Source organism: Bufo bufo, chromosome 5 (assembly GCF_905171765.1).
Source record: "Bufo bufo chromosome 5, aBufBuf1.1, whole genome shotgun sequence".
NCBI classification, from domain to species: Eukaryota; Metazoa; Chordata; class Amphibia; order Anura; family Bufonidae; genus Bufo; species Bufo bufo.
The window spans coordinates 158,142,080-158,152,326 of NC_053393.1; positions in this window are offsets into that span (position 1 = coordinate 158,142,080).

Consider the following 10,247-nt stretch of genomic DNA (forward strand, 5'->3'; position numbering starts at 1 on the left):
AATCATGACATAAAAAAGTGGAAAGAAACCTCTACCTTATAAGAATGTGCTGGACCACAGCTAATTAATTACTGTTCCTAAGGGAGGGGAAACCGCGATACACCTAAAACAAACAGTCCCTCAGGATCTGGCCTATTAAAAACAATCACTTAGGGTCCATTAACACGTCCGCAAATGGGTCTGCATCCGTTCCACAATATCAGGAACGTGTGCGGACCCATTCATTCTCTATGGGGCTGGAAGAGATGTGGAGAGCACACTATGTGCTCTCTGTATTTCCGGAGTGCGGCCCGAACTTCCGGGCTTCGGCTCTGAACTTCCGGGCCGCGGCTCCGCAAAAAAATAGAACATGTCCTATTCTTGTCCACAATTGCGGACAAGAATAGGCAGTTCTATAGGGGTGCCAGCCGGGTGTATTGCGGATCCGCAATACACTACGGACGTGTGAATGGACCCTTATACTGTAACACTAAGTCATGTTTTTTTATTCAGACCATTTGGGGCACAACTCCCCAACCTCAACATCCAGAAAGCCTCCCTACTTAGAAGCTTTTGTTTGTGGTCCCCCCTCTGATCGGTGCAAGTCCCCTCTCCACTCCCTGTACCGCAAACGCAGACGTGTAAACTTGCTGCTGAAACATTACATGTCCTGAAATGGGGAATATCAGATAAATATTTTCGTACACTGGCTTTGATCTTTTTAGGCTACTTTCACACTAGCGTTTCTGGGTCCGCCTGTGAGATCCGTTTCAGGGCTCTCACAAGCGGCCCAAAACGGATCAGTTCACCCCCAATGCATTCTGAATGGATAAGGATCCGTTCAGAATGCATCAATTTGGCTGTGTTTGGCCTCCGTTGCGCTTTTTAGACGGTCACTAAAACACAGCTTGCAGCGTTTTGGTGACCGTCTGACTATGCGGAGCCAAACAGATCCGTCCTGACTTACAATGTAAGTCAATGGGGATGGATCCGTTTTTCACTGACACAATAGTGTGCAATTGAAAACGGATCCGTCCCCCATTGACTTTCAATGTAAGTCAGGATGATCCGTTTTGACTTTGCATTATTCATTCAAAAAAAAGTCTAACGGATCCGTTCTGAACAGATACAAACGTTTGCATTATCGGTGCGGATCCGTTTGTGCAGATACAAGACAGATCCGCACCGAACGCAGGTGTGAAAGTAACCTTAGTCGTACACCCTACATATTGTAAATGGCAGTCTGTGCGCGTAATCACATATATGGCAAACCTTGGATTACAGTTACAGAGGTCTGATTGACATTGGTGGTCTGACCTGAGGTGTAATGAAAAATATTTTTTTCTTATTGTCCTCCTCTAAAACTTAGGTGTGTCTTATGGGTCGGATCGTCTTATAGGGCGAAAAATACAGTACTTTTGTCATTGCATGAACAAAAAGACCACTAAAGAAAAGAGTGGCAGAACATATAGCCAACATAAAGACAGGATATGACAAACACTATCTATAAGGATGTGCACAAACAGGATCCATCAAATCTTGTGGTTGTGGCATTGGAGAAGGTAGAACAACACTGGAGAGGGGGTGATTACATCAAACAAATGTCTAGGATAGAATCCCGACGTATTTATGAATTCGGGTCCTTGCTACCGAAAGGACTAAATTCTGACCCAGAGATATTTGGATTTCTATAGGCTGTGTGTCTCGTCACCGATGAGATGTCGCATGCCAGGCCGTTTTTCCGGCGCTGCGACGTCTCCTTAGTTTCGAGATATCCACCCGATTTCTTCTATCAATATTTCCCTTATTAATATTTTTACATTATAACAATGCTTTAAGACATTGTGATATAACATCTGGGTCGTCTTGTCGTCTATTCATGAATTGCGTGTATATAGATAGCTATTATGTGTACCTATATGTATACTATCAGTACGATGAACAATAATTAGTGTTTTTCACTATAAGCAACCGTAGATACAAATCCCACTACATACAGTAGTATACCGCATGAAGAGGAATGTTTAGCCAAAAAAACGCACATATACTAAAAAACCCCGCAAGTATCACCAATAAAACGCATCATATCACAATCCCTCTTTGAATTGAGGAAAATTTGGAGAAGCAGGTGTTTGTAATTTGGATCCAATTAGAGACAATAGAAAGGATGGAGGCTAGGCGGGCAACACCTGACCACTGAGGAAGGGATAGCGTAACATCCTGAAACGCGTCTGGTAGAAAGGTGGCCGTACCCGCGCCAAAGTCCTCCAAAGGCAATACAGAAAGAAATCTGAAGAAACAACGCAGAAAATAAGGAACAAGCATAATACCTCCGGTCCCAGCATTTGAATATACAGCTATTAAGGTAACATCGCGGTGGAAGAACGCGTGTGCTCCCGCAAGACCTGTGCTGCTCCCGCGAGACTTGTGCTGTCCTGGCTTGAGGAGTGCGACGGGAGACGCCGGCAATAATTCGCCCCTCGCCAAGTGATCGGAAGATATCAGAACTATACACTGGGAAGGAGGTAAGAAAAAGACCTTTAAATATTGTTTCTCTACACCAGCGAAATTGGAGTTTAAGGAAAGACTCTACAGACACAGTATACTGTATATGCGTAATGTAATACGATTTATCGGGAAAACATTCAAGTGCGTCTTCTCTGTGACTCTAACAGGTGCAACACATGCGCCCAAATGCGATATTATATCAGCGACTTTACTAGTGTTGATCCCAATATACAGGAACATCTGTTTATATATACGGTCACAGATGGAAATTGTCTGAAGTGTTTTACCAACAGCAAGTGCGACTTTTTGGATGCAATAAGGTTACAGATTGAATACAGGTTGCCTAATACAGCCATCTGTACGGTTTTAATTGTATTTTTATTTATAGTTTGTATTTTAACATTTTATGTGTACCATTTTATATTTTATCATTTGAATAAATTTTCTGTATACCTCAATTGGATGCCGAGTGTATGGCTGCTCGGCCATTTTCCAAATATATACACTTTTGTCATTGCATGCTATGGGGCCCAGTCTTAGTTGTGATTATCCCCTCTTCTACTGGAGGTGAAAACTTGGTCAGGACTCTACCCTCTAAAGCAGGGGTGCACAACCTGCGGCCCAGGGGCCACATGTGGCCCTTGATACCATTCTGTGCGGCCCCCAACCATCTGGTAACAGACATGTATGCCTATGTCTTGTGGCTGCTCACATGTATTTTTCATGTATTTCTCCCATTAGATGGGAGTCCTGGAAGTGTAACTAGACATTAATGTTATATAATGTGTGTTCAATATGCCATAAGTACAATATTTCAGTTGTTAATACACCTTTAAATTTTAATTTCGGCCCTCGTCATTGGTTCAGTCTGGCAATGTGGCCCCCAACCAGGAAACGTTGTGCACCCCTGCTCTAAAGGGTCAACTTTTAGCAAACAAGGCAGTGGAAAAAATGGCCCAAGGGTCATTGAAAGGAGTTTAGGCAGAAACCCTTGTGTGCTGTATGGGGGGCCTGGTTTGGTCCTTGCTATGGGGCCCTTACTTCTCTATGTACGCCACTGGCTGCATGGATACAGGATTAAAATGTTTCAGATCTACTTTCCAAAGGTAGATTTGCTCAATCCTACTAGGCACATTTTCAGTCTCATTAGCACATGCATCTTTGAAAGCCATAACTTTTCCCCTTCTGTTATGTAAATATTTTTTTCACTTTTTTTTTTTTTGCCAGGAAAACATTTTTTATAGTTTTTCTAAAAAAAGAAAAAGTCTGTTTTCAGTTTTTGTTCAAATATTTTTTAGCATATAAATTATGTCTCCTTTCGTTAACCGTCACTTTGTCATATGGGATGTATGGGTTATGGTCGGTGGCTTTTAACCCCTTCAGGACACAGCCTTATTTCACCTTAAAGACCAGGCCATTTTTTACAAATCTGACCAGTGTCACTTTAAGTGCTGATAACTTTAAAACGCTTTGACTTATCCAGGCCATTCTGAGAATGTTTTTTCGTCACATATTGTACTTCATGACACTGGTAAAATGAAGTAAAAAAAAAAATCATTTTTATTTATAAAATACCAAATTTACCAAAAATTTGTAAAAAATTGCAAATTTCCAAGTTTCAATTTCTCTACTTCTATAATACATAGTAATACCTCCAAAAATAGTTATTACTTTACATTCCCCATATGTCTACTTCATGTTTAGATCATTTTGGGAATGATATTTTATTTTTTGGGGATGTTACAAGGCTTAGAAGTTTAGAAGCAAATCTTGAAATCATTCAGAAATTTTCAAAAACTCAATTTTTAGGGACCAGTTCAGGTCTAAAGTCACTTTGCGAGGCTTACATAATAGAAACCACCCAAAAATGACCCCATTCTATAAACTACACCCCTCAAGGTATTTAAAACTGATTTTACAAACGTCGTTAACCCTTTAGGTGTTCCACAAGAATTAATGAAAAATAGAGATACAATTTAAAAATTTCACTTTTTTGGCAGATTTTCCATTTTAATAATTTTTTTCCAGTTACAAAGCAAGGATTAACAGCCAAACCAAACTCAATATTTATGGCCCTGATTCTGCGGTTTACAGAAACACCCCATATGTGGTCGTAAACTACTGTACGGGCACAAGGCAGGGCGCAGAAGGAAAGGAATGCCATACGGTTTTTGGAAGGCAGGTTTTGCTGGACTGGTTTTCTTGACACCATGTCCCATTTAAAGCCCCCCTGGAGTAGAAACTCCAAAAAAGTGACCCCATTTTAGAAACTATGGGATAGGGTGGCAGTATTGTTGGTACTAGTTTAGGGTACATATGATTTTTGGTTGCTCTATATTACACTTTTTGTGAGGCAAGGTAACAAGAAATAGCTGTTTTGGCACCGTTTTTATTTTTTGTTATTTACAACATTCATCTGACAGGTTAGATAATGTGATATTTTTATAGACCAGGTTGTCACGGATGCGGCGATACCTAATATGTATACTTTTTTTTTTATTTATGCAAGTTTTACACAATGATTTCTTTTTTTAAACAAAAAAAATCATGTTTTAGTGTTTCCATAGTCTGAGACCCATAATTTTTTTGTATGATTTTTGTGGGATGAGATAACGGTTTTATTGGCACTATTTTGGGGTGCGTGTGACTTTTTGATCGCTTGCTATTACACTTTTTGTGATGTAAGGTGACAAAGAATTGCTTTTTTTACACCGTTTTTTTTTTTTTTTTTACGGTGTTCATCTAAGGGGTTAGGTCATGTGATATTTTTATAGAGCCGGTCGATACGGACGCGGCGATACCTAATATATATACTTTTTTAATTATGTAAGTTTTACACAATAACAGCTTTTTTAAAACAAAAAAAATGATGTTTTAGTGTCTCCATATTCTGAGCCATAGTTTTTTTTTTTTTGGGTGATTGTCTCAGGTAGGGGCTCATTTTTTGCGGGATGAAGTGACGGTTAGATTAGTACTATTTTGGTGGGCAAAGCCTTTTTGATCGCTTGCTGTTGTACTTTTTGTGATGTAAGGTGACAAAAAAATGGTTTATTTAGCACAGTTTTTATTTTTTACGGTGTTCATCTGAGGGGTTAGGTCATGTGATATGTTTTTAGAGCCGGTCGATACGGACGCGGAGATACCTAATATGTATACTTCCCCCCCCACTATTTTTTACCTATTTTTTTTTACTTTATTTGGGGAAAATGATGTTTATTTTTATTTTTACTTGAAACTTAATTTTTTGGGGCAAAAACTAAATTTTTTCAACTTTTTTTTTCACTTAATTTTTTGTCCCACTTTGGGACTTGAACTTTTGGGGGTCTAATCCTTTACAATGCATTCCAATACTTCTGTATTGGAATGCATTGGCTGTATGAGTAATACAGTGAGTATTACTCATACAGCTTCCGGCCTGTGAGATCTAGGGGCTGGATCTCACAGGCACGTCACAGGAAGGCAGCGCGATTCCTTCCTTAGGCATCGCTCTGGCCTCCATGCCATCGGGTCCCCCCAACAGCCGCATGGGGACCCGATGGCACCATCGATCGCCGCCGCAAACCGCAGGTAAAGCTGCAAACCGCAGGTCTGAATTGACATGCAGTTTGCGGCGATCGCCGACACGGGGGGTGGGGGGGGGAGTCACGGGACCCCCCTTGCATTTAGCCAAGGTGCCTGCTCAACGATTTGAGCAGGCACCGGGTTCCGATCATCGCTCGCCGGGCGGCGGTGATCGGAAATACACAGGACGTACCCGTACGCCCTGTGTCCTTAAGTACCAGGACATCAGGGCGTAACGGTACGTCCTCTGTACTGAAGAGGTTAATAAATAATATTTAATATATATATAATTATTTTTATTTTTTTACACTTTGTGTTCCCCTATATACTAAACTTTTGGGTACATTTAATATTACATATTAGCCCCATTTACAGGGGGAATACAGTCCCCAGAGAGGTTGTACAACCTCACTGCAGAACTGATCTGAGTCTAATAAGACCTAGCAGCAAGCGCAGTTACACGGCCCCCCGGTGATCACTTGACCCATAGGACCGAGCAGTAAGTGGAAATGGGGCTCCCTGATCTGGATATACAGCTATACATTGTCATTAGATGGGCAATACAAGTACAGTAGTTATTAAAACAGACATGTGAGGAGAGATGACAGGTCCTCTTTAATGGGTGGGACCCCAGAGTCAAATCTACTGGTGGACTGTAGGCAGAAGTTGTTGCTATGGACACTAATTGTAGCACTGTTGTACCCTGGTGACAGGCTTTGTCCTGTGAGCTCACTCAGTTCCTGACTAGCTGGTTTGTTTGCACACGGATTGACGTAGTTTGCACTGACGAGATGAATCATCTTTCTTTTTTTTTATAAAGCGAAAAACATGTCACAACATGCCTCATGCCTATGACTGAGCAAAACTAGTCTTCTCCCTTTTTAATAAATGCTGCTTTCATTGGTTTAGTGGCATACAAAACACATGAAAACAGTCTTTATTATAAAGATAGTGTTATATATATATATATATATATACATATATACAGTCAGGTCCATAAATATTGGGACATCAACACAATTCTAACATTTTTGGCTCTATACACCACCACAATGGATTTGAAATGGAACGAACAAGATGTGCTTTAACTGCAGACTGTCAGCTTTAATTTGAGGGTAATTACATTCAAATCAGGTGAACGGTGTAGGAATTACAACAGTTTGCATATGTGCCTCCTACTTTTTAAAGAACCAAAAGTAATGGGACAATTGGCTTCTCAGCTGTCCCATGGCCAAGTGTGTGTTATTCCCTCGTTATCCCAATTACAATGAGCAGATAAAAGGTTCAGAGTTCATTTAAAGTCTGCTATTTGCATTTGGAATCTGTTGCTGCCAACTCTCAAGATGAGATCCAAAGAGCTGTCACTATCAGTGAAGCAAGCCATCATTAGGCTGAAAAACAAAACAAACCCATCAGAGAGATAGCAAAAACATTAGGCGTGGCCAAAACAACTGTTTGGAACATTCTTAAAAAGAAGGAACGCAACGGTGAGCTCAGCAACACCGGAAGACCACGGAAAACAACTGTGGTGGATGAGCGAAGAATTCTTTCCATGGTGAAGAAAACACCCTTCACAACAGTTGGCCAGATCAAGAACACTCTCCAGGAGGTAGGTGTATGTGTGTCAAAGTCAACAATCAAGAGAAGACTTTGACAGAGTGAATGCAGAGGGGTCACCACAATATGTAAACCATTGGTGAGCCTCAAAAACAGGAAGGCTAGATTACAGTTTGCCAAAGGACATCTAAAAAAGCCTTCACAGTTCTGGAACAATATCCTATGGACAGAACGAGACCAAGGTCAACTTGTACCAGAGTGATGGGAAGAGAAGAGTATGGAGAAGGAAAGGAACTGCTCATGATCCTAAGCATACCACCTCATCAGTGGAGCATGGTGGTGGTAGTGTCATGGCGTGGGCATGTATGGCTGCCAATGGAACAGGTTCTCTTGTATTTATTGATAATGTGACTGCTGACAAATGTCCTATTACTTTTGGTTCCTTAACAAGTGGGAGGCACATATGCAAACTGTTGTAATTCCTACACCGTTCACCTGATTTGGATGTAAATACCCTCAAATTAAAGCTGACAGTCTGCAGTTAAAGCACATCTTGTTCGTTTTATTTCAAATCCATTGTGGTGGTGTATAGAGCCAAAAATTTTAGAATTGTGTCGATGGCCCAATATTTATGGACCTGACTGTGTGTGTGTGTATGTATATATATATATATATATATATATATACATACACACACACTCACCTAAAGAATTATTAGGAACACCATACTAATACGGTGTTGGACCCCCTTTTGCCTTCAGAACTGCCTTAATTCTACGTGGCATTGATTTAACAAGGTGCTGATAGCATTCTTTAGAAATGTTGGCCCATATTGATAGGATAGCATCTTGCAGTTGATGGAGATTTGAGGGATGCACATCAGGGCACGAAGCTCCCGTTCCACCACATCCCAAAGATGCTCTATTGGGTTGAGATCTGGTGACTGTGGGGGCCATTTTAGCACAGTGAACTCATTGTCATGTTCAAGAAATTGTCATGTTCAATTTGAAATGATTTGAGCTTTGTGACATGGTGCATTATCCTGCTGGAAGTAGCCATCAGAGGATGGATACATGTTCTCATTCTGTTTAAGCCAAATTCGGACTCTACCATTTGAATGTCTCAACAGAAATCGAGACTCATCAGACCAGGCAACATTTTTCCAGTCTTCAACAGTCCAATTTTGGTGAGCTCGTGCAAATTGTAGCCTCTTTTTCCTATTTGTAGTGGAGATGAGTGGTACCCGGTGGGGTCTTCTGCTGTTGTAGCCCATCCGCCTCAAGGTTGTGCGTGTTGTGGCTTCACAAATGCTTTGCTGCATACCTCGGTTGTAACGAGTGGTTATTTCAGTCAACGTTGCTCTTCTATCAGCTTGAATCAGTCGGCCCATTCTCCTCTGACCTCTAGCATCCACAAGGCATTTTTGCCTGCAGGACTGCCGCATACTGGATGTTTTTCCCTTTTCACACCATTCTTTGTAAACCCTAGAAATGGTTGTGCGTGAAAATCCCAGTAACTGAGCAGATTGTGAAATACTCAGACCGGCCCGTCTGGCACCAACAACCATGCCACGCTCAAAATTGCTTAAATCACCTTTCTTTCCCATTCTGACATTCAGTTTGGAGTTCAGGAGATTGTCTTGACCAGGACCACCCCCCTAAATGCATTGAAGCAACTGCCATGTGATTGGTTGACTAGATAATTGCATTAATGAGAAATAGAACAGGTGTTCCTAATAATTCTTTAGGTGAGTGTATATATACAGTACAGACCAAAAGTTTGGACACACCTTCTCATTCAAAGAGTTTTCTTTATTTTCATGACTATGAAAATTGTAGATTCACACTGAAGGCATCAAAACTATGAATTAACACATGTGGAATTATATACATAACAAACAAGTGTGAAACAACTGAAAATATGTCATATTCTAGGTTCTTCAAAGTAGCCACTTTCTGATTTGATTACTGCTTTGCACACTCTTGGCATTCTCTTGATGAGCTTTAAGAGGTAGTCCCCTGAAATGGTTTTCACTTCACAGGTGTGCCCTGTCAGGTTTAATAAGTGGGATTTATTGCCTTATAAATGGGGTTGGGATCATCAGTTGCGTTGAGGAGAAGTCAGGTGGATGATACACAGCTGATAGTCCTACTGAATAGACCGCAGAGTGAAGGCAAAAGGGCCAACAAGTGCTAAGCATCTCTGGGAACTTCTTCAAGACTGTTGGAAGACTATTTCAGGGGACTACCTCTTGAAGCTCATCAAGAGAATGCCAAGAGTGTGCAAAGCAGTAATCAAAGGAAAAGGTGGCTACTTTGAAGTACCTAGAATATGACATATTTTCAGTTGTTTCACACTTGTTTGTTATGTATATAATTCCACATGTGTTAATTCATAGTTTTGATGCCTTCATAGTCATGAAAATAAAGAAAACTCTTTGAATGAGAAGGTGTGTCCAAACTTTTGGTCTGTAATGTATATACAGTGGATATATACCACGTTGCCGGTTGTTGTTGCAACTTTCTGAGGGAGATATATCAAGACTGGCGGATTAATCTCCCTGCGCTGGCGTGGGATGTGCCTGATTTGTTAGGAGGCAGAAGCCTCTTAACAAATCTGGCGCATCTCTGCCCTGCTGTGCA